Raw genomic sequence first — 25584 nt, 5'->3', positions numbered from 1 at the left:
GCGTCCACAACCACAAAACAAACAGGCCGAAAATGTTTTCAGATGATTTCAGACTGAGAGAGCTGGCCTTTCGGCAAGCATAACTGCTTAATGAAAACTGGGCCTCGAACAACACGCTCAGAGAGTCCGAATTCATCAGCCCATCATCGTGCTTGTATGTTCAGGGGGGAAAGTTGGGGTGTTTATTGAATTCCCGCTACAAAGTGTCACTGACAGGTTGCGAAGCCTGGGAAAACCGAATCGTCCAGTTTAGAGTTTGAGCTGGACTTGGTGTTTCTACATTATTGGAGGGGGTCTTTGTCGCTGGTGAGCCCTCTGGGAGTTTTGCCCCCGGGGAACTCAGAGGCTCCAGGGGTGAGGCACGCAGCATCGTTGTCTTTGTGCAGAATGACATTGCGGCACTCCACCTGAGCCACACTTCGTTTTACTTGGTATTGATTTTTCCTTCCCAAATCTGCAAAAGGGTCAACATAGGACGGCACATTCAGCTCACCTGCTTACTTTGCAGGCACCGACTCTCAGAACATCCCTTTCGCCAGAGCACTCCGCAGGCTGCTCTTCCGGATGGGTATGGACTCTGTGCTTCGGGAAAGTGGCATTATACGGCGTGTGAGTGTGTGCGTGTGAGGGGGCGGTTTTTTTTGCTCTCGGTAGATGGAGCCAAGAGGTAGCTGCGACTGCGTTGGCAATAAGAAAGCGGTAGCGACATCCCTGCTTCACAGAGGCGCCGCGGCTGGACGATAATGGTCAGCAGCCAGCTGCAGCAGGTGAGCCTTTTCATCTCCCTCCAGCCCTTGTTGGCGGATTGTGCAGCCCCGCATTTCGGCGGCAGGGTAAAAACAGTGGGAGTTTATTCGGGGGAGCGAGAAACAGGAGGAGTAAAAAGAGGCGGACAGGCCTCCCGAGTGGCGAATCGGAGTTCCGAAACGCTCTCGCTGCCGTGCGCTTGGCGAAAAGGAGGCAGTGCCTCGCATTTGAATGCGCCCGGAGTCTGATTCGCTTCCACTCCGACGCTCTCTGGGATCCCGTGTCTTAAGAAAACGTCTTTCGCTCTCTCGCTCTCTCTCTCTCATTCTCTGTCCCTCCCTCTCTCTCTTACACACGCATCTCTCTGCCATTCCCTCGGAATACCTCCCGTGTCAGGAAACAGCGGGGCGGTGGCGGTCGTGGTCGTGGATTGCTTTGCTCGGTGCGCCCCCCCAGTCTTCAATGAGCCACATCTGGTCTACTGACTGACAGATCTCCTGGAAAGGTAGGCGATAGCCAGTACTGCGACATTTTTTGTTATTTCGACTCTTGCATTTGTTCTTTTTTTTTTTTGTCCGTCGTTTTTCTACCCAAGACATCCTGTTAAGTTAGGCGGTCTTTACCTTGAAATGACTGGTGTCCGTGTCGACGCACCTCTGCTGTCGATGTCAGAAGGGTGAAGAGCTGAAATCGCCCGTGTTTTTGTTTTCCGCTAACACAACCGGCGAGCGCTGCGCTGTCAGGGCTGTCTCGTGATTTTCTGCTGCGCCTGTCTTTTTAAATCGGCGCTGCTTTCTTTTCCCCATTCTGTGCTGGTTTGTCGTGCGCTTGATGGCTGTGGGTTGGGTGGGTTGACCAGCCCGTGGCCAGAGAGAAGGTAGCGAGTGGGACGCTCCCACTCAGGCGTCAGGCGCGTGGCTCGGTTCGGTGCTCTGCGAGAAGTGCGTGTCCGTGGAAGACGGTAGCCGTCCCCGAGATCTTGAACAATGCAGTTTTGGCGAACTGGAGCTCCACGGTGCACTGTGACGCTTTGCAGGGGTAGCCGTGTGTTCAGTGGTCCATCCCGGGGAAAGAGCAAGCAGTACACAATGTATTAAAAGGGCAGGGAATTGCATGAGGAGCCACAGAGGTGCGTTCAGACAAAGGGTGTGTCCGGGACATCTCCTGCCACAGCCGGGCGCTTGGAAAGGGGCCATAATGCGAAGTGATTGTGGCTCTCATCTTTGCACCTCTATATTCTTGACAGCTACGCTACGACGTGTCGCTATTGCGTTTATTTTTGACGAGCGCTGCGCCGCTCCACAGCCCATTTCAGCCGGTGTTTCTTTGCACGACGAGTAAACCTCCACCACCCTAATAACCGAGGGAGTGTGTAACGCTCTGTCTTCGGTGTCAAGGCTGAGGTCTAGGTGTTGAACAGCAGGGGACGTGCGAGTGACGGTGTTAGTCGGGGGGGCTTCCGTAGAGATACAACGGTCTGGCCTGGTTAGTCATGAGAGAGCCACCGGTTGAAACCTCCGACCAGCTGGGCCAGCTGCTTTGTTCACACGCTAAGGATGCCCAAGCTCTGGCAGGCGAGCCTTGCAGAGCTGCGGGTGGAGTCTAGGGTTGTGGAGCTGCCTGGCAGGGACGAGGCTGAATGAGGCAGCCTGTTTGATTGGAACTGGAAGCAGCGTCCCACCTACAGCGTTGAGGTGAGGACTCGGAATGCTGGGAAGTTGCGACACCAGCTAGTTGCAGGGAAGATCATCTGTTCGTTAAAGAAGAGCGCTGGCGCTGTGTGTGCGAGCTTCGTGCACATAGAGTATGCAAGGGCGAGAAGGGACTGGGATGAGGGTTCCTCTTGATTTTGGAGCAAAACATCATTAAGCGCCACAAAGTCCCACAAAGGTAGATGTGCAAAATTCTGAATTGCCCCAGGTCTCAGTTAAAAGGATAAATTGGCATTGTGCTAAGCACCTAACTTGGAAAGAGGGATTGATAACAGCCAAAGCTGACAGTCCCACGGTTCGTATACAGCTTGTTTTATGACGCTAAACTCGTTTAATCCCCCCCTTTATTAATGAAGGGGACCAGAGGAAAATCTCCGCTGGTTGTGTCGGGGGCGGTAACCTTTATTTTACATGCCCGCCTGATCATGACGCGTACAGAGCAGGAGCCGAGCTGCGCTCCGGGTCGGCGTCCCCTCGACAGGCACACTGGCAGTCGACAAGCCGGCTGCCTGATTCCCTCCGGCGAAGGCAGCTGCAGTGGAGGGGAGTGTCGGCACATCGCTCAGGTCACGCTTGACAGTGCGTGTCTGTCATATGTATACAGTATATACACGTAAATGCAGCGTGCAGCGTGCAGCGTGCATATAAAATACCCTGAGAAAAGTTCCACCATGTTTCATCTGCATTAGTATTTTCACAGCGATCCATTCCTTATGGCGTCCAGTGCTTTTGCATAGTTTTACCCTTCCTGATGATCTTTTACCATGCTGCTGATTTTTTTTTCACTATACCTCTGGTAGTTTCCTCTGGTTTTACAGGCGTAAAAGATGAGGTCAATGCTCTTATATTTCTGGAATCCTTAACAGTATTTGTATCGTGGCATGAGTTTTGAAAGCTGTTTATACAGTATGTTGTGTAGAGTATATGCAGGCTATGATTCACTAACCCCCAGTGATTAAATCTGGCTCCTGCACAGTGCATAACACTGTGCTGAGGACAGCACACAGTACTCTGCTGCACACTGACTCACTTGTGTGTTTCACAAAGCCTCACATCTTGGGGTTGTCAGTTCATTATATCATCACAGCAACAGGATTAAGAAGATACAGTCTTCATGATTATCTGTGCTTTAAACTGTATAAACGTGTCTATAAACACTTAATATTCAATTACATGATATATGTACTTGTAATCTTAAGTGAACCGCATTGAAAATGTTAATTTTCCATTTTCAATAAAGTGAACACCCAAAACAAGGGGTTTTAGACCACTAAAAGAAGTTTAAGCTTGTCTTTGTTAGATGTTTTCACAGTTAACTGGCATGTTACCTCATTAAACGTTTGCCACCAATTATCGGTAAACAGGTGAGGGTCCACGATTACTATAAATATAGGGAACATGGGCAAAAGTTTGTAATTCCTGCATGAACATGGTGAACTTTGCTCAGTTAAGCAAGGAACAAAAGCAGTCTATAGTTACTTTACGAAATGAAGGTAAGCTGAGCTCAATTCAACTAGAAGTACAGATGTTTCAACATCAACTGTTCAGAGGAGGTTGCGTGAAGCTGGCCTACCAGGAAGAATTGCTGATGAGAAACCATTGTGAAGAGGGCAGAATAAGAGGAAGAGACTTGCCTGGGCCAAAAAACACAGAAACTGGAGCTTTCAGGCCGACTTCACGCAGTCTGGTGAAGTGGTAGGTTAGTTGGCTTCTGGGAAAACCGTGTGACTGTGTTTGAGTCTGTGTGTGCGATGGCCTGGCGTCCTGTCCAGGGTGTATCCCGCCTTGCGCCTGTAGATTGTCTGGATGGGCCCCAGCTCCCCTGTCGCCACGAACTGGATGAAGCAGTTGGAACACGGCTGGTTGGCTGCGCCGGTTTGCCTTCTGCTGAGAACTCCTGACGCTGAAGAGCGTTGCTCGCGAGCATTGGAAAAGGCATCCAGTTCTTTGGGCGGCTGGAAAAAAAAAACCCGGCGGGGGGGTGGAGTGAGGCCTGATGGGATAGTCAGGCTTGTCAGCTGCAGGTGAACGGAGGCTTTGACCACACCGCATAGCAATACCCTTAGGGACAGGAGAACCTTTCCACTTAAGACATTTTTGAAAGATATATGTGCTTCCCCTCAGCTCTTTGAGGACTTATTATTCTTCCCTGGTTGCTGCATCAGTTGTGGTAATTGCACCCGCAAGTGAAGTCCAACAGGCCTGACCTTGTCTCCTGTGTTTGCTCACTCTGGAACTGTGTGATAGGAGCCAGCTCCCTTTTTATTGAGGATAAACGCCACAGGAGGCCTTAAATTTAACTTTTACCATCTTACAGCGTACAGGTGCTGAACAATGTAGCCGGCAATGTTCCCTCTAAGCTGTGCGAGGTTGTGCGCACACACAGGTTATAAAATCAGCGCACACAGGAAATTGAACTGCGCACAAAAAGTTTAATTCCAAAAGAAATCTGATAATAATAAAACAAATGCTAAACCGGCCACGTGAGACTAGCTGGGAGAGGCCCAACTTGGCTGTGTGCATTATTATTGCTACTCGATCATCGATATCTCTGTACCTCCCTGCTCAAGCTCGCTGGACACTCAGTCTCTATGACTGGGCTCGTTGAATCACTCTCCCGGTCTTTGGGATCTCTATGCTTCGATGAGAATGACTATATTAACAAAAAATAATTTCAGGTTTACAATTTTCAATTTAGTGCGCACAAGTTTTTTATCACTGCACTGAGGAAACAATTTGCACAACTTGTAATCTTTGCGCACACAGGGCTTTAAGAATTAGAGGGAACATTGGGAGCAGGTACGGTATATTAGAAAGCACTTTTGTGTACCAAGAATGACCAGTGCCTGGAATATTACCAAGACCCATTGCAGAGATACTGACGCTGGGATCTTTCAATACTAGGATCAGAGATCAGTGCAGTGGGGAATGGAGGTCTGCAATTTTGGGGCGGAAATGCCTCTTTGTGTCGTACAATTTCAGTCTGTCCTCATTCTGGCCTGTATGAAACTCGCAGGGTGCACTCTGCCTGAAAATGTGGCCTAATCTGGATCAGCATTTCTGTAATGTTTTAGGTTTTCTTGCCTAATTGTGCAAGTAAAAGTACTTTAGTCTTCACCCTAGCATTAACAGGACTGACATTTCTGTAGCTGGGTGGACTGGTGCAGTCTCAGTTAAGTACCTGGCTTAGGGGCACAGCGTCAGTGTCTTCAGTCAAGCACACATTTGAGAATCGAGAGCCCTAATCTTTGCTCTGTACTGCGCCTTTTCTTTGGAGATGTCCTCTCATTGTGCAGTATCGCATGCGGCATATGCAATGTTTTTTTTTTTCTTGAGGAGTGTTTATCTTACCTGCCTGTATAAACTAGGTGCTATGATAGGACGTGGAGCCTGGTTGTGCCACGGAGATTGATTAGTGAGTAAGGCTGTAATCTGTTAGAGTGGAAATTCCTCAGCTCTGGTGAACCAACTGTGCTGTACGTGACATTCACGGATGCTTTCAGTCATACAGCCCTTGAGAATGCCAGTGTTTTTTTTATAGGTTCTCCATCCTGCATCCCGATCCGCTGCTGTTTAAATTCGTTATTTCCAGGCGGCGTGTCAGCGATTGTTCTCGATGTCTCCTCTCCCCTTGATGCGTTTCACTTCCCCCCGAAGCTGCCTCTGCCTCTTTGAACCGTTACCTGGGATCTCATTAGGACAGAGACGGATCTTCGTCGAGACGCTGGGAATACTCCTGGCTGCTCTGGGCAGGTCTTCAGCATCTAAAGCGAATCCCGAAGGGGGGGTCTGGTGGGAGGTGCTGACTGACCCCCTTGTTTCATCTGTGCTTAACACACTGCTGTGCGCCTGCCTTGGAGAGAGAAGACGGCACGATGTCTCCCTCTGTGCCAGGGCATTCCAAGCCCAGAGCAGCTCAAAGCTGCGGCGGGCGCCCTGCCTCGTTCTCCCGGCAGCTGACGATTGATCTGTTTGGGGAATTTTGCAAGGCGAAGCCTGAGGCAAATGAGATTTTCCAGCCCGGTCTAAACGGAGGCAGGGCGTCAGCAGAGCCCTGCAGATGGCCAGAACTGCTCTCGCCCTCTCTCTTTCTCTCTCTCTCTCACACACACACACACAGCCCCAGCCTGCCGTGGGCCGAGCAGAGTTAATCAGCTCAGAGTCTGAGCTAATCCTTGTCCTGCAACCGGGGCCCGGCTCTCCTCAGCCTGCTCTCCGACACTGGCACAGGAAGGAGAGCCGCAAGCAGAGAGGCATTTTGCTGCTTTCCTTTAAGTTGTTAAGAACATATAAAAAAGGTTACAGACAAGAGGAGGCCATTTGACCTGTCTTGCTTGCTGTGTGCCGAGGGCCTCCCTCCTTCAGGCAAAGGGTACACTTGCTCTTGCTTTCCAATCATGCCTGGCATTCAGGGCTGTGATTCTGTCAGGTCTCTGGGCTGACTTTATAACATAACATCTTTTTATTAGCCCTATACAATTTCTTGTATTAGGAATTCGTCTTTTCACATAATGTAATAATGTTTCTTTATTAGCCCTATACAATTTCTTGCATTAGGAATTCGTCTTTTCGCATACCACAGCTTTTCTCCATGGAGACACATACACACAGACAGGGAGAAGCTTGGGGTCAGAGCGCAGGGTCTGCCATTGTACGGCACCCCTGGAGCAGTTAGGGTTAAGGGCCTTGCTCAGGGGCCCAACGGAGTAGGATTCCTCTGCCAGCCACGGGATTTGAACCGGCAACCTTCCAGTCACAGGCGCATATCCTTAGCCACAGAGCCACATACCCCAGCTTGCTCTCCAGGAGACACAGACACAGAAACTTGGGGTCAGAGCACAGGGTCAGTCATTGGACAGCACCCTTGGAGCAGCTGGGGTTAAGGGCCTTTCTCAGGGGCCCAACAGAGTAGGATTCCTCTGCCAATTGCAGGATTTGAACCAGCAACCTTCCAGCTATAGGCACAGATCCTTAGCCACCTCTCCACCCAGTGAATGGCTTTGAGTATTTTGAGTGCTCATGAAGATACACAGAAGATTTAGGCCAGTTAGGCAGTCTTGTTGATTTGGTTGTTAGTAGGATTACAGTATATAATATTATATACTTAACACTCCACATTTAGTACTTTTTTTAGAGATGTGTAGTCTTAGCATGCCCAGAGGGCAGCCAGTTGACCTCGGACCCCTAGAGGTTGTTTTTCTCCTTACACAGTTTTTAATTCCTCTCCTCTGTTGTCTTTTGGCTTTTTCCTCTTTCTGTATTGTAATGTCATATATTGTCACACAGCTTTGTTAAGTGCCTTGGGACAACCTTGTTGTGGAAGGCGCTATATGAAAATTAATTGCATTGAAATTGGATTGAGTATATGATTGTTTAGAAGCAGCCTCAGCAGCATGGCTGGGGCAGTTTGCTAAAGTCATCCACCTCTCTTTGTGTAAAGATTGTTGCTTTTGTTCCTCAATGCACTCTTAATTTCAGCTTGTGACTTTGGTTTGGTTTTACATTTCTAGTTAGTCCAGAAGTAGTTCTCTTGGTTGTTCTTGTAACAAGTCACCCATGTCTCCTCACTTCAAGGAGGTTGAGTTACTCTAAGTAGTCTGTTTGAAACCTTCTTTTAGGGCCACTGCCCATTGTGGCCTTCTTTAAACTGATTGAAGAACACCAATGCTCTTTTTTGTAAAATGGTGACCATAAGTGTGCAAATAACGTCTCACCAGTGCACTATAAATGTGAACTTTTTCTTGAGGTTACAGTGGAGTGTCCATGCTCACCTAGGCTAGTAGAGACACCCAGGGCTTAGACATGAGCAGAGCTGCAGTGAGCTGGAAGCCACCAGGACAGTGCGAGGATTAAACTGCACAGAGAAGAGGAGGGACTGGTATTCAGTTCTAATTGTAGTGGCTTTATCCTGAAGGCAGTTTCAAAGAGGAAACTCGTTTTGTAACATGAACTGCGGTAAAGGCAACCTGTAGGAATGTCAGCTGCTGAAGGCTGGTGTTGTCATAAACATCCATTACAATTAACAGCGTTTTATTCATCTATTATTTTTTGCTGCGTGCTTGTTAAGACAGGTCCTGTTATAAAAAGCTTGTGTCCCACTGAAACCATCGGAGTGATTGCAGTAGCTTATTTTACCAAAAACAAGAGTATCCCAGGAGCATTCCACTGTCCTGGGATATCTTTACCCAGGCATCTGCAACCCCACATAACGGACAGGTGTAATCATGGGATCGGGTCAATGTGATTGATCATTGATTGTGGCTGTTAGGCAATGTTTGATCATTTTAAGAGCTAGGGGACAGCAGCTGGTTATTTGAGCCCTTCATTTGGCTGTGCTGAACAAACACTGATGCAGAAATGATGTGGGAAATGACTTAAGTGCAATCATTCAGGCCCCTGTGGGAACCATATTGTAGCCCAGTGAAAAGGGCCATTGTTTTGGGCTCCTGAGGAGAAGAGAAATTCTGGGTTGCAATGGGAATCAGGGTAAACTCAGAATGGATTGGGTTGACAGGACCGTCCTTGTTTGACATCTCTGTTTTACAAATGTGCCCTCCGGCGTTTTCTATGCCCTCCAAGTAGTTTAAAGTGATGAGCACAGGAAGCGACAGGGATGTCAGGGTAAAAGCTTATAAGAGGTTAAAAAGGTAAAGTTAAACATTTTGCTAGCTTTAAAGCTAGGTCAAAGCAAAAACACTGCACAGTCCTAGCATGGGACGATTGTGAAACTCTGCGCATTATCACCTGAACCGTGAGATAGACCCATTAATAATGACCCTGTGCTGAATGCAGGCTATTTCCATGTCACTACACTGTGCTAATTGTACTGTCATGTAGAGATACTGTGGCTAGCTGCCGAGGCTGATGTGAGAGCACTGAAACAGTGAAGCAGAGGACTGTTAAGCCCATTAGATTTGGAAATCATGGTGTAATAAGGCACAAGCAGTCTCACCAACATGGGGTAGAGTCTGGGATAGCAAGGAGCACTTTCGACAAAATCCATATTCTACTTTATTCCAAAGTCCTTGGCATGCTAGCCTCTATAACAGGGCATCATGGTTTGTGCTGTGCCTTCAGACGTCTTTGTGCCAAAAAGGGAATTTCTGCCTTTTTTCCTTTGTAAGGTCACTAGGAAACACACTGCCCATGCCTGGCTTGCTTTCTTTGTTCAACCCTTGGCACTTCTTGTGTTGTGGCGTTTGAAATTTCTGGTGGCTCGTCGGGTGTTTTTGCGGTCAGTTGCTGCAGACAGAGGAGCTGGGTAGTAGCGTATGTGCGAGGTGGGCGCCGGGGAATCGTACGGGGCGCAGAGCCGAGCTGCATTTGCAACTCAAATGCAGGAGGCTGACTCTGGGGCATGTTACAGTGCCTCAGAGGCTGAGACAGGTGGCTCAGTGCCACAGGGGCCCATCCTTCCAGAGCAACCTCCCTGCTCAAGACCAGGCACAAACCTGTGCTAGTCTTGCCTGTCCAGACCTGCACGGCAGCTGGGCTCAGTAATTAGTGCCGAAGTCAGGGGCGGGTGTCCGCGCTTTGTGTGTAACATGGAAAGTGTTGTTTGTCAAATGTCTTATCTGGCTGAGCACATTATCTCTTCACACACGGGGGATCAGGTGCACTAACCTAACCGCCCAAAACAGCCTGTCAATGCAAAATAAATTCCTTACATTGTCACTTTTATTTCATGGCCTTTCATTTCAGCCACTATAGCTAGTGTCAAGAGACAAGACGAGTGTGGAATATGCTACAGAGATTTGCATATTGGAGCACAAACACAGTGCTGACCTGCCTGGTCACAGATTAGTATCTGTGTTCCACAATTATGAGAGCAAACATTTTTTTTTTCTTCTTCAGCTCCCGTTAGCATATTAGTGTGGGCTGTGCAGTGGCCTTACTGGGACTGAATTGTTGTACCAGTGTGACAGGGATTGAGTGTAAAAGAACTTCCAGTTTATACAGATGTAGGTATTTCACAGAACATTTGACTGTTTCACGATACCGTTTAAATTGTCCTTTTCTAATAAGGTGCTTTGTAAAGGACAGCAGAATGAATCACCAGCTGTAAAATAAATAAATATAATATTAATAATAATAATAATAATAATAAACATTATTTTATATAGCTCCTTTAAAGGTGGCTTCTCAAAGCGCTTCACAGAATAATAACAACAATAAATAAAAAGAATACACAAGATAAAACACAATTTTAATATACAGAGGAGACCGTGGATGGTGGTACTAAGAAAAGGCTTTTCTAAAGAAGAAGGTTTTGAGTCTGGATCTGAGGGAGTTTAGAGAAGGCGACTCTCTGATATCCTTGGGGAAAGAGTTCCAGAGCTTGGGGGCATAACAGGAGAAGGCCCTGTCACCCATACAATGTAGACGGGCTTGGGGGACAGTTAGGAGAGCAGAGTTAGAAGAGCGAAGGTTGTGAGGTGGGGAGTAGGGCGATAATAGTTCAGACAGGTACTGAGGTATGCATGCAGAGCCTTATAGGTGAGCATAACGATTTTAAAGTCTACACAGAATTTGACCGGAAGCCAGTGCAAGGACTCCAGGATAGGAGTAATGTGATCATTTGCACTAGACCTGGTCAGGATTCTGGCTGCTGAATTTTGGACATACTGCAGTTTGTTCAAAGTAGATTTAGATACCCCAGCGAGTAGAGCATTACAGTAGTCAATTCGAGAGAACACAAATGTGCTGATCAGCTTTTCAGCCACAGTTAGTGATAGCATAGGGTGTAGTCTAGCGATATTTCTGAGATGAAAAAAAGGTGTTTTGACAATATGCTGCACATGTGGGTCGAATGTTATGCTAGAAACTAATATAACCCCAAGGTTTTTAAATTTAGATTGAAGCTCAAGTATAGAACCATCTACAGATAAGGTTACAGGCTTTACGAAGTTGATGGGGGGTGCCAATAAGCATGATTTCAGTCTTGTCGCAGTTAAGATGAATGAAATAGTGAGTCATCCAAATTTTTATGTCAGAGATGCAATTAGATAGAATAGAGACAGCCACATCAGTGCTAGGTTTGATGAATGGGTTGATGTGTCAAGCCAGCAGCGGCATGAACACATGTCACTTCAGGCTTCTTTGTTTCTGAAACAGGTGACATCGTTCCACATCTTGAGGCCGTGTGCGAAGATGAATGTGCTAATCTAGGGACTTGGCTGTCTAGTGTCTTTTCCTGAGGGGCTGTCTGCCCGCTGTCGTGCAGGAGCTCTGGGGCATTGCTCTCTGAAACATGCTACCTCAGGCAGGGGGCAGGACATTTTAACCAGCTGCTCCAGTATAATGAATATAACCGGGGAGTAATAGAAGATGATTGTCGAGGGAGTGGATGAAACCGGCTGATAGTATTGAACATTACGCTGTGCAACATCAGTAGTGAAGTAGAAATACTGTACACATTTAAAATGACTCAGATTCCAATAACACACCTTTTGCAAAAAGAAGAGGAGGCTTCTGTTGTGTAGGGATCCGCATACGTTTCCACTGTGGGTGAGTGTTTTTTGGGGGATAAGAGTAGCTGGGAAGATCAGACACAGGGCCTGCAGTGCATGGACTGATTGGATAGCGTGAGCAGAGAGAAGTCATCGGGGTCAGGGGTTATTCCAAACATTTCGATCATAGCAGCTCGAGGGAATAAACATGCTTCTGACTCAAGAGCTGCCTGTCATTCCAAATGGCTGCCCCTCAGGTCACAAAAATAAAACCATTGCGTTGGGTTCTCCTGAAGGACTCTTAAGAGGCATTCGGGGTTGAAATCGTGCAGTCATTTCATCAAAGAAAAATGCGATTCTTAGCTTATATATCCACAGGATGTCCTTTTGCTTCTTGTACATATAACCTGTGATTTTCCTCAGCTGTTTGACGTTGTTGCCAGCTGTTAAACATGCTGCACTCATTGCCTTTGGAAGCAGTTCAGATTGTTTTCCATTCAGAACACATAGATTTCCTTTCAGAAATCTCTCTTAATATCAGTCCGGCTGCTAATCTGTCTCAGGGTGGGGATTCTTAACCTTGCTTTGGCTTTTAGCTATCACATTCTTCCTTCCCTTCACAGTGAGACTCAGAAACCTGCCTGCTCACCACACACAGCACTGTCACTATTTAATCGTTTATGGTAATGGACACTCTTTCTAGAAGGCGCATATCCCTGTTAAAAGGTTGTAGTGTTTGAAGGTTTGTCGTTAGGATGTATTGCAGAAATATTCATCCCGAAGAAACAGGCTTTTCCATTATGGTTTTGTGACATTTGCCGAAATGTATTTGCTTCTTGTGCTATTCTGACAGATGGATTTACATTCTATTTACTTTCTCTTAGTCCTGCACTTCTGAGTATTCTCCTGGGTCTTACACATTGTTGATGGAAAATATTAATTATTCTAGGGATATTCATCCCTAGAGGAACAAGTACATGCCTGTAGGAATGTGGAAAGCGTTCTTTAGGATGCTGTAGAGCACAAGCCCCAGAGCTCTGACTGACGGTAATGCTCAGTGAGTCAGCAAAAATGTGAAACAATGTGGTTTTATCGTGGTGTTTTTTTATTCTTTGCTGAGTGTCTCCTCTGCCCCCACCATCTCGCTGTAATGCTTCAGGCAGGATTTACACAGGCTTGAACCTCAAGTTAGAAACTCCTTTTCTTCTCCAAGCCTTCAGTTCAGACCAAAGCAGCAACACTCGGGAGAAAGACTGTGTGAACTAAGCTGTGTTGCCCCCGGTCTTGGGTTTGCTGTTGCAGCAGTTTATTATTGAATTCTGTTTTTTGTTTTTGCTCTAAAAACAGCTCAGCAGCTACAAATGTGCATTTTTATGTAGAAAAGCAGAGTGTGAAAGACGTGGCCCAGTGCAACACCCCAGTGATCACCTCCAGTGTTGTTGAAGTCTCAGAAATACCTTGTTGACACTGTACATGAAAAAGCAGGAGCAGGAAGGCAGACCTCACAGCAAGACAGAAATACGTTTACTTCATATCTATTATATATCACAGATTAGGTCAGGTACCGGAGCCCTTAAACATGAAAATCTCTGAAATAAACAAGGCAGCGTGAGATATTTAACCTGTAATACATCTGTAAAACACTGGCTCTAATACCTCTATGCTGATGGATGGCTTTTAAAGATTTGTGGCTTCATTTTAGAAGTTGTGACTTCAAACCTAGTTCATTTTCCATTATCTTGTCCCGTTGAGAGGAAAATCTTGATTTCATTTCTTTTTCGGGGCCAGCATTGACATTTACTGGATCGGAACATATAAACATAGACACTTTGGTTTAGAAAATGCGTTTTGCTCAAATAGCACAGTGTTCTCTGATGAAATGTACTGAAGGCAGGGATGCCCAATGACTTGGCGATGAATTGGTTCAGTTGTGGTTTATCGAGTGATGGGCTTCAGTCGCCTGGGGTATCTCTTGTGGCAGCTTTCCCTGGACTCTTGGCATCTGAGAGAGCTGTGACTTTTGCTGGCATTGGTGAGACCTCCAGTCTCTGTGACTCTTATTGGAGTCTAGAAGGCTGAGACCCCAGTGGGGCAGGAGCTGAGACCCTTGTGGGGCAGGATGGCCTCAGTGAAAGCTGAGACCCCGGTGGGGCAGGATGGTGTCAGTGAGAGCTGGGACCCCTGTGGGGCAGGATGGTGTCAGTGAGAGCTGAGACCCCTGTGGGGCAGAATGGCATCAGTGAGTGCTGAGATGCTGTGACCCAGGAGCTGAGACCCCTGTGACGCAGGAGCTGTGAGTCTGGTTACTTGTGATGGTGACAGAGTTTTGACCCGATGACTAGCATGGCGCTTTACTGCTCAGACTGGTACTACTCTTCATGAACGGAGGATGCTCTGACACATTTACAAATGGATGCATGTCTAGCTGAAACGTGAGGTGCTAAGAGCAGTGAGCAAAGCTGATTCTCAATATGAATAGAAAATAATGGGCGATCCCAGATTCAACAGGAAAAAAAAAACATGGGAGTTGAAGAAGGTATTGAGCAAGAAGGAATAGCCTTGTGCCCTTCAGATCTATTCAAACACCAGATACAAAAGAAGCACAGAACACCATATAATGGATTGAGTTATGCAGTGATTAATGTGTCATGCTTAAAAAAATCTAATCATGCTACACTGTAATCATTATAGCATTGAACAGAGCAACGTTATTGCTGTCACAGATCATTTAAGCCCAGAATAGACAAGGGTCACATTCATTCGTACCTCTAGGTATTCCTTCCACTAAAATCCAGCAAAAAACATAGTCTACAATAACATTCTGCTCAAATTTGGAGAATGTTTTTAAGCTAGATACTCTGCCATTTGAAATGTGATGTTTGTTTTCCTATTTCATTGGGGGGTACAATTAAATCTGTATGAATTTTCCTTATATCAAAATGATGGGGAGTTGGAAATATCTTTGCAGCCTCAATGTAAGCAGTCTTTATCTTCTCTGTAACCCATTATCCCAGAACCCGGCACCTGTGGAGGCTTGGCTGACACATTGAGGTCTCGGATACCTTCTTATCTGGGGCCCCTTGACTGTAATCCTTCTGAATGTCACATAGAGGGACACATGAGTGACACAGAATTTCTGTGTTTGAGCATACCACTGCAGGATTAATTCGAAGGATTATTTAGTAAGTTAAGAGGGGCATCAGAATGATAGGAAATTGTGGTGTTTAGAATGCTTTTACTTTGCAAGCTGTGTAGGGAGGGGATGATGCTCATCTTGTGGCTGTTAAGATGAAGTGCACCCGAACTCGACAGGAGATACGATGTTGCCGACTTCCAGAGAATCTCCTCCTGCCTCCCTGAGTCCAGGGTCTGCTTGTGTGTTGTGAGTCCGTCTGCAGGGTGCTGTATAGCGAGTAAGAAGCTTGAGCTTGCTTCTCCAGTATTTTGCCTGGGTGAGGATGCTGGGCTCACAGTCGAAGTCTTCTCTGCAGCAGTAGCAGGCTGGCTGCTGCCCTGCTGTGCCCGTCTTTGTGGCTTCCCAGCCTCACAGCTCCCGTCAGAGCAAACCGGTCTGACTGGTCTGTGGGCAGAGCCCAGGGAGCGCTCTCCTCAGAGCCAAACAGCTCCTGCACAAACATTGCAGTCTGGGGCTCTCTTCTGACTGCTCCACCATAACAACACCGCTTCGCCTCGCAGGTTCTCCTGACAGCCTTTCACGGCAACAGACAGCCTCTCCATTCCCAAAGACGCTTTGTTCCCTGCTGATTGTGCCGGCGTGCACCGTGCCCAGGAACGTCATGTTAATAATTACCACGGGAGCGCTCCCATCTGCAATCATGATCCCTAATAATGTCACCAAAGCTCTTCAATGCTCACGTCAACTCCGGTGTCTAAATACTGAAAACCGAGCCACTCCATTGACACTGAAGTGTCTTCTGTCCACCAGAACGCTCCCTTCCCAGCTCTTCCACATTCATCACGAGAACTGAAATATTCTTTTCTCTGCTCTCCAGTGCGATCTGCCCAATCTCAAGCTCTTTCATTGTCGGCTCCTTCACTGCGGGTTGGCAACATTCCTCTGTTAGCCCTTTAAGACTGTCACATTCCCTGTTCAACAAGCCCATTCTCCAGCAGGCTTGCATCATCTCGCAACAATCAGCTCTGAGTGTTTTTCATAATGCCAAGGATGAGGTGAGCAGATTCATAAATGACCTGCTTGGAAATCTGAGAGACGTTTATGGCCGTTTGTGGTATCTAACGTGTCTTATGTCCTTAAGAGCGAGCTTCCCTTGTTTTCCACCTTTCTTATGTTCTTAAACGTGAGCTCCCATTATTTCTAACCTGCTTATGTTCTTAACCAACCCCGTGTTTCTCATGTTCCTGTGTACCAAAGCATCCCAGTCTGTGTTTTACTATATTTTCACAGTTGTCTTGTTTCGGAATGGAGATAATTATAAGGGCAGCAGTTATTCTTGAGGCCACACTTGATCTCGTGAAAAAAACAGTATAAAAAGCATGAGTTTGGGTTATTACTTGAGCATCTGTCTGCTTTAACAATCTCTCCTAAACAAGCTTGCATATTGACTAAAATATATCTGACGCCTATTTTCCCAGTGAACCGTGGGCAAACTGTCCACTCCACAGGTAATCAGTCACATTGGAATGTGTTCAGTTTTTGTCCACAGGGAATATTTACATTATTGCCCGCGAGAGTACTTTTGTCTTGCCATTAGAGGTGTATGAGAATTGTGCAGTTGATTGAGATAGTTGTAGTTACGTTAGTATTAAAGATACTAATGGCAATAATTAATTGCCCGTCACAGATCTGCACCTGCACATCCTGCCAAGCCAGTCCTTCACTCTCACTCTCTGTGCCAGATGTATTCAGCCTCAGGCAGTTTTTTCCTGCAAAAATGTAATGAAGAATCCACGTTCCTTTAAAACTCAGTGGAAAAGACTCTGTCTTATCAGCATTGACTCAGTCCCTGAAAAATAAGAGACCTTAACAGTTCAATCTGAATGTGTTCTATTCATCTGTGCCCAAGTCTTCTTGTTTTCATATTACTAAAGATCCAGCTTCAATCCTAAATACTGTACATTTCACGTACAGGCATGTTGCATATTTGCACGTTTCAGATTTGGACAGGCTGTCAGTGGTCAGTGAGGTTGGGAAGGGACAGGATCAGAGGGGGAGGCTAGCAGCTGTGCTCCATCATTGGAAAGTGCATCTGAGATCAGCACTGATCAGTGAATCCAGAATTATGGGCTGCTGTGTTCCCCCAGCATAGAGCTATGTCTGTACCCATTACTGTAAAAACCGTGATACATTGGCTCAGTCTTTTCACAGTTTATCCTTGACCTTTCCAAAACTAGATCATGGACACTCTTTGCATTTTTATGAAGCTGTATTGTGCTTTACTACACCTCTCTGTGCTGTGCTATGGTGATCTTTGCTACATTGTTCTCCGCCTTTAGCGCGATATGTCACAATAAACCTTAGGATACAAACACAGTTTGTGAAGAAATGTTCCACTTAAATAACTCAGAAAATGAAGAGCTTTTGGATTCAGTGTCTCATTGTTTCCTGTTTTGGAGTGAAGCGGGTGATGTTGCCTTTAACAGAGCAGAGGACAGAAATATTTGAAATGCGCTGCTCTGTGAATACAGCTTACAGTGCCTCAATTCCTCCTTGGCAATTGTGCATGTGTCAATCAGTAACAGAATATTTCAAGGCCAACAGAGGCCGAGTATGTTGCAGTGCTCAGTGAGGCTGCCATAGTTACCGTCCTTTCCGAAACGACTTTATTGTATTTTTGTGATAAACACACAGTTATTTTTTTGTGTTGTCATTTCCCTTTTGTTCAAAGGAGAGTTTTAAGAAAGCAGTGTGTACAGTAGTAAGAGGCAGTGAAGAGGATTCCCTTTGTTGCGGTGATTGACAGGGCGGATGTGGGTGACAGCGGCGGCCATGAGGGAGAAACTGCCGGGTTCAAGGCAGACCAGTTCTTCCAGCAAAGCTTAGAGCAGGGCTGGGGTCTGTTGAAGAGAGGTGTGGGACTGACAGGACAAAGAAACATCTAGTCTTTAAAGCACAGGGCTGGGGAAAGCTACTGTACTGTAGGTTACCCTCATGGAATTTATAAACTGTAATCCTTACACTTATATAGCGCTTTTCTGGACACTCCACTCAAAGTGCTTTACAGATAATGGGGACTCCCCTGCACCACACACCTGTGTGTAGCCCCCCCTGGATGATGTGTTGGGAGCCATAGTGCATCCACAACTCTCACCACACACCAGCTCTCAGTGGGGAGGAGAATAGAGTGATGAAGCCAGTTCAGAGATGGGGATTATTAGGAGGCCGTGATTGGAAGTGGGAACATTTTGCCAGGACACTGGACATTTTAATGAGAGAATCAGGACCTCAGTTTTACATCTCATCTGAAGGACGGGGCCTTTTTACAGTATACTTTCCCCCCTACTGGCCCCAGGGTAGTGCTAGGAGGTAGTGCTCAGGACTGAGGGTGAGCGAGGAGGTAGTGCTCAGGGCTGAGTGAGAATGAGGAGGTAGTGCTCAGGGCTGAGGGTGAGCGAGGAGGTAGTGCGCAGGGCTGAGGGTGAATGAGGAGGTAGTGCGCAGGGCTGAGGGTGAATGAGGAGGTAGTGCGCAGGGCTGAGGGTGAATGAGGAGGTAGTGATAAGGACTGAGGGTGAGCGAGGAGGTAGTGATGAGGACTGAGGGCGAGCGAGGAGGTAGTGATGAGGTCTGAGGGTGAATGAGGAGGTAGTGCGCAGGGCTGAGTGTGAGCAAGGAGGTAGTGCGCAGGGCTGAGGGTGAGCGAGGAGGTAGTGCTCAGGGCTGAGGGTGAGAGAGGAGGTAGTGCTCAGGGCTGAGGGTGAATGAGGAGGTAGTGCTCAGGGCTGAGGGTGAATGAGGAGGTAGTGCTCAGGGCTGAGGGTGAATGAGGAGGTAGTGCGCAGGGCTGAGTTTGAGCGAGGAGGTAGTGATAAGGACTGAGGGTGAGCGAGGAGGTAGTGCTCAGGACTGAGGGTGAGCAAGGAGGTACAGTAGTGCTCATGGCTGCTCTCTTCTCACTTGCTCACTTCATTCCAGGAGAGTGCCCTTTGAACAGAACTGCCATGTGGAAATAAATAGTATAACCCAGCCCAGCTCTGCACTGGGACATATTTTCTCTACCTCACTGTTAGGAAAGCCTGAAAGATGCTATGCCAGGTGTGTAGGTCAACTCTGAAGTGCCTCTTCGGTGTCAACATATGTCCTTCAATGTGTCCTCAACATGTGTCCTCACACAGCCTTGATAACTCTTGATAAAATTTTTACTATTTAACTACTTTAATTTTGGAATAATCTAACCACCCACCCATCCATTTTCTAACTGCTTTATCCAGTACAGGATTGCACAGTAGCTGGAACCTATCCCAGCAAGCAGTGGGAACAAGGCAGGGTACACTCTGGACAGGACACCAGTCCATCAAAAGACACACTCACACAAACACAAACACAATCGGGCCAGGGCCATGTTTTCCCAATAAGTTTCCCGAAAATAAGTTTCTGGACTGTGGGAGGAAACTGGAGCACCTGGAGGAAACCATGTGAACATGGAGAGAACATACAAACTCCACACAGATAGCACCCCAGGACACAGGTCCGGACCCCATGTCCGAAATTAAGGGCAGAGGCAGCACTGCTAAATACTGTGCCAACATGCCGGTTTTGGAATAATCTCCCGTTTGAAAAAATGTAATTAATTTTTTTTTTCAGGTGAGCAGTTGGCCATGTTTTGTTCTAGTGCCTGTTTCCATGGCGACCAAAATAATTTAAGGCTTATAGCCAATGGAATGCTATTTCGCAACTTTAAGACGAAGAAAACTCTGTGATAGGATTAGCATGCTGCCTTTTTGTGCGTCTTGTGTTTAGCATGGTTTGCATTCAAGACCAATTCCAAAGGTAAGAAGCCTGTGAATAAAGCCATAGAATCTGTATCCTTGGAAAATAAGAAAACCTGCATGAAAAGGAGGTATCTGTGGGCTGGACTGTGTTTTTGGATAGTCTTTGCAAGGTGTCCTTGAGTGTTTTGGAGAAGAGACTGTTTGGTGGAAATGAATATCAGGGCTCTTTGTTCATCCTCTTCAATTATGGGCTCAATTTCTCATGCAGGAAATAGAATAAATATCCTGTTTTATTTTTTTGTTTGCTTCCAGGGTTGTGCCCCACACAAATGAAAGAGAAATACTTTTATTCTGTTACAATTTCCAGAAGAGAAATATGCATTCCTCCCTCAAGGACGTGTAAAGGTGGGCTCTGAGGATCCATTATGATTATCAGATCTGCGCCCATGGTACTTGTGCAGGAAAAACAGAAACCGACATTGTACTGATGAACTTGTAGTTTATTTTACATAATGGAAAATACTAACAACTCGAGTACAGCGGATAAACCTGTAAAACACCTGTCCCAAATGCATGCTGGTTTATTTACAGTAGACAAGGCCGGGTTGAGTCTTGGCTGTTTCTGTATAGAGCTGTGGGTCCTACATTGGCTGAGTGCCACCCAATCTTCTGATTGACCAATGAGGGCTGGGAGTGCTGGGCACCTGATTCACGGTGACCGGTGACCTGTGACCTGTGACCTGTGACCTGTGACCTTTCCCCTCTGGTCACCTGCCACAGCTCAGTGTGAGTGTGAGGCAGGAAGGCTGATATGTGCCCAGTTCTGAGGAGGTGTGTGTCTCAATTGGCTAAGAACTGGTGAATCCCCTGGGGCAGTAGGAAACAGGAAAAATACATTCTTGTGAATTTTTGCATTGATATTTTGATACAGTTTATGTTATGTGACGGTGTGGAGTGGGAGGCGCTGTGGCGGTAAAAAGTCAACGGCCCAGGTGAGGGGACTGAAAACAATGCAAAGAGTGAAAAATAATGAACAAAAAGGCAAAAAGAAAGTGTACCGCTGTGCCACGTGACCTCCAGACTGGGCCTACCCTATTGAACGGGGTCCAGCGTGGGAAAAAAAAGAGCCGCCAGCACAGCGGTGACCGGACTGGACTGACCCTGTTTAGCGGGGTCCAGTCTGGTGAGCAGGGCGCGGAGGATGAAAACAAAACAAGAACTGAGTGCGGAACGAAAAAGGTGTGTGTATGTCTGCCCCGTGAAAGTGCGAGATGGGACAGGCAAAAAGAAAAATGAACGGAAAACCTGAAAACCTTCCGGGGGTGGCCCTGCTCGTCCCGTCGGGGGGTGTCCAGTGTGCTTTTGTAGGACCCGCCCCGCTTAGCCTCCACACTGGACACGCCCCCATGTCATGCCACAGTTAGTACAGCAGGATGACATTCAGTGCGTCTTGCATGGTGGCGTCTCTTTAGATGAAACCCTTTTGCACCTGATTCAAAGTTGAGCCACTGCTCTGATGAGCCTCACCCTTCCCTGAGCCTGTGCCTTGGCTGTGACTGTCCCTCAGTCTTACAGTATGGACGGGGGGAGGCTGGGGGATGACAGGCTAATAGTTTCCTCCTTTTCCACACTATAGCAGCCTTCCAGCCGTAGAAGATGAAAGCGGCGTTGATGGTGGCGTTGTGGAATTGTCTTGCCTTTCTTTCGAATGCGCCTGAATCACAGATTCATGACTGCTGCTGAGCTGTGGGTTCAAAACAGCAAAAATAGTTCTTGCTGTGAAATTATTGTGGCAGCCGCCCCCTTCGACAACTATAGGTCCTTCGCCATTCACTGCTGGAATAATTTACCGCGCAAATAAAGGCAAAATCAGGAGGCAAGATTTGGATAATTCCACCTTTAGGGAAATGCAGAGCTGCTGTATTAAATATAATTGAAGACGAGACTGTTGTAGTGAGGGCTCTTCACTGTGTTGTGCTGCCAAGCAGTCAGTAAGGTAGACAACTAAATTGTTTAAGGCTGCTATGTCCATTATTTGTGTGTAGTAGGCAACAGTTTACTAAATTATGAAGGGAATCTAATGTAATAATTCTTTTTGTGTAACATTGCACTGTTTAATTTAGTATGGACAAACACGAGATTGGCTGGCCAGGAAGGCAGCACCTTTTGTCCTGCCAGACACTCTGGTGCGACGCTGTGAATCCCCTGCCACAACAGTTTTGCGGAGCTGTGGGCATGCTGTGCCAGTGACAGTACTAATGAGACACATGGCAGGGGGAGGTCCTGTGCTGAGGCAGTTAGATGGAGGCCCTCTCGACTCTCCCTCCCAGACCTATCCCACGCTGCACCACTGCCAGCACTCCCGTGCTGACAGCAGCTCTGTGTCCATGGGTTGCCAGGCAACCAGTCTTCCTGGAGGGGCCTGTATTGACCTTTTGTAGTGCTGTTTGCCCGGTAGCTGAGGAAAGCTCACACAGTGAAGAATCCTTCTGGTGCCTCTGGGGTCTGGGTGAATGTGTCTGTCATTCAGGCATGTTAAGAGATGTGAAACAGGGAGAATACAAAAGGCTGCAGAGTCATATTACCTGAACATTCAAAGGAGCCGCTGTTTAGTGCATATTAGCGTCCCCTATTCTACCAAAACAACAAGTCAGTTGTACTACAGGCTCTATGTATTGAGATGTACATGAAGAGTTTTGAAGCTTTATGTTGACGTATTTTATAGGTTTTTGCAAATACCTTGAGACTGAGTCCACAAGTTTTACATTTTTATTTTTTGCATTTTTACATTTTTCTTTTTATTGACAAAAATATGCTTAAGGAGTTAACAGAATCACTATTTCAAATTAAGTTTAGTGTGTGGAATGTATGGTAGTGCATTAAGATGCCAACTGACTAACTCTGCACCAATAGTAGTCAGGTCTTTGTACTCAGAGAAATATCCTGTGTATCAAGATCTGTCAAAACTATGTGTGACAGAATCACTATGTGCCTACGAATGTCGCAAACCCTGATGGGCCAAGTAGGCTGTTACTCTTAAGTTCTTCCTTCTGACGAGTCCTGATCTCTCTTCAAAACAAGCAGTGCTCCGTAAACTCAGTCAAAGGAATGGGCTTGTATTGAGATCTGCATTGATGTGAGAATGTCATGTTAATTTTGGACTGCTTTGCAAACTCATTGGTGGTCCTCCATGTGTTTCTTTTCATCCTCTGCTGATGTTGGTCGCATGCAAGCTCTGTGATTGCCTGGCCTGTGATAGAAAGTGCTTGTGTTGGCCGGGGCTCAGTGTCTTTAGTGCCTGCCCTCCTGGCTGTGTGCTCACCTGGATTGTTTGCTCTGTGTTATTGCAGACTTTCACCTCAGGATTGCAGTACAGGTTCCAAAACAAATGTAGTTGTTACTGTGCAGTTGTTTAGATAAGAACTAGGCTGGTGTGGGATATTGAATTTGGCCCATTCGCTCATTTGGTTTGTTGTGGGAGAGGAACTAAAATTCCCTCCAGCCTTTTCTTAAAAGTGCAAAGAGATTGAATTCTGTTTTTATCTCTTCAGTGTCAGTTATGCTATAATTACCTAACACTCTTATAAATTCTATTTTACTGTGTAATGAATACTATGTTATAAATATCTAATTCCACTTCTACAGTTTGTTTTATAGTTGTAGTACTGGAAAAACACGTTACATTATCTTTTGGCTATAGAATATTATTTTCTTTCTACCTGCAATGCATACAGTATGTCTTTTTGCATGTGTGCCTGAAGCTCTTTATACTCTTTTTCCGCCTTTAAATCTTGGGCCTTTTACAAAGTCTAATAAGCTGCCCCCTCATTTTATTTATATTTTCTTAATATCTCCATTTAACCATTTAGGCCAAAGTCTCCTAGACCCAGACTTTATTTTAAAGGATGGATTTGTTTTGAATGTTTCGGCTTGTGGTTTTGAAGAATAAGCATCCTTCTCCCATTGACTGTTCCCAGTTCATTACCCTTCAGCCCTGCCGTTCCATCACAGTCTGCTTTATAAAATTATAAAGCCTTAATTTTTGGCTCCAGTTTTAGAGATTGAAAGATATTTTAAAAAATCCATACATTTCAATAAAATATTGCATTGTAGCTAACATTTTCCTGTTTATTTTGTTAATTATATCCTGGTGTTTGAAAGGATTAGGTCAATGAGACTTCCTAGTTGGTTTAATTGAGTTAAGAAGCAATCATTAACCCTTTATGCTCCATATCAGTTTTAGCTCCTGCATTCAGGAAGGAAATACAGGGAAGTTGTTTTGAGATATAGTGTGGTGGCTAAGGATCTGCGCCTGTGGCTGGAAGGTTGCCAGTTCAAATCCCACGGCCGGCAGAGGAATCCTACGCCGTTGGGCCCCTGGGTAACCCTAACTGCTCCAGGGGCGCTGTACAATGACTGACCCCGCGCTCTGACCCCAAGCTTCTCTCTCCCTGTCTTGTGTGCCTGTGTGTCTCATGGAGAGCAAGCTGGGGGTATACGAAAAGACAAATTCCTGATGCTAGAAATTGTATATGGCCAATAAAGTTATCTCTAAGAGGAGAGAAACAATAACTATAATCGTGGTGGGGACCCCTTCAAGAAATATCGGTAGGAAGTGGAAAGTGGGTAACAGCAATGCTGGTGACAGGCTTTCATAACAATGAAGCTGTTGTTTAGGGAGGTGTGAAAACGAGCTGGAAAAGGGCTGCAGTAATTCACGTGAATTATTTACCACTCTGAGAGAAGGAACAAAAGGAACCGCTTCCCCTTGTGAGAGAGGAAATAAATCCTTCATATAATTGTGCAGGTTTTATTTAATCGAGTGGCACACTTCTCTTGTGTCTAATTCGTGGGGCATTCTCCCCAAGTATGCCTTTTGTGGGTTACAGGATTTTTGCCTTCTTGCGGAACAACTGAAATAATGAATAAATGACGTTCGGTTCTGGAGCAGAGAAAGGTGGTGACAGACAGATGCGAGACTCTGGAAGAGTAAAATAAAGCATCCCGCGAAAAACGCTCTTTCTGAATGTCATCTAGCATGGTTCTTTCAATGGGTTGTGATAGTTTTTTTTTTAAATAGCCTGTGGATTTAGCAGTGCATTCATCCTGGAGATTTGCCTGTGATTTCCCTGAGCTGTCAGTGTGGGCTTGCTGGTAAGAGCTTCTTGCTGGTTAGAGCTGAGCTTCACAGTCCTATCCATCTCGTTCCGGGCTCTGGCGGGGCAGTTAAGAGGAGGTGTGGAGAGCCAGGCCTCCATTCCTCATATCCCAGCACCCTGCTGCTGTCACCTGGAGGTCGTGGGAGAGATTGATGTGTGAGATGTGTGAGTTGTATACTGTAGTAAGCCATATGAGCCTGAAAGTTGCAGTGGCGCTGGTTGCCATGGTACAGCAGAAGAATATTAAACGTGGTGAGGTGTGTGATGATCAAGGCTCACCTTGTCAGCTCTCCTGCTGTTCCGCTGACTAATACCCGAGGCCTCTGCTAGAGCTGCAGTGCTCTTCTCAAAGTAACTTCTGTCAAAACAGAGGGCTTATCATAGGCTCGGCTGAGTCCTCGCCTTTTGATGTCGTTTAAGTCCCGGGAATGACTAAAAAGGTAAAATCCTCTTTTCCCCCGTGGGATTGTTGTGTTGTGTGTGTGTGTGTGTGTGTGCACCTCGGTTGTTTTCAAAACCCCCTGTGCTAACCCATCCTGTCGGTGCCCGTATCTCCTGCTGCAACGCCTGCTGGGAAATCGAGGGCTGTTTCTGACGCCGTCTTTT

The 25584-nt window shown here is 46.4% G+C and overlaps 1 protein-coding gene across 20 annotated transcripts in view; it reads left to right on the top strand.

The window, feature by feature from the left end:
- The first annotated feature begins 660 nt into the window (after positions 1–660).
- LOC102685625 (band 4.1-like protein 1) overlaps positions 661–25584 on the top strand; it is a 102357-nt gene continuing 77433 nt past the window's right edge. For 4 of the 20 annotated variants that reach the window (XM_069179593.1, XM_069179592.1, XM_069179590.1 and 1 more), the window contains exon 1: positions 880–1252. The gene's annotated coding sequence lies outside the window, so the exon portion shown is untranslated. Of the gene's footprint in view, positions 768–866; positions 1253–25584 lie in introns of those variants that run through there. The other 16 variants (XM_069179598.1, XM_069179599.1, XM_069179597.1 and 13 more) reach the window with 11 other exon arrangements.

Source organism: Lepisosteus oculatus, chromosome 16, assembly GCF_040954835.1.
Source record: "Lepisosteus oculatus isolate fLepOcu1 chromosome 16, fLepOcu1.hap2, whole genome shotgun sequence".
Lineage (NCBI taxonomy): Eukaryota > Metazoa > Chordata > Actinopteri > Semionotiformes > Lepisosteidae > Lepisosteus > Lepisosteus oculatus.
This window is presented reverse-complemented; position numbering and strand designations above follow the sequence as displayed.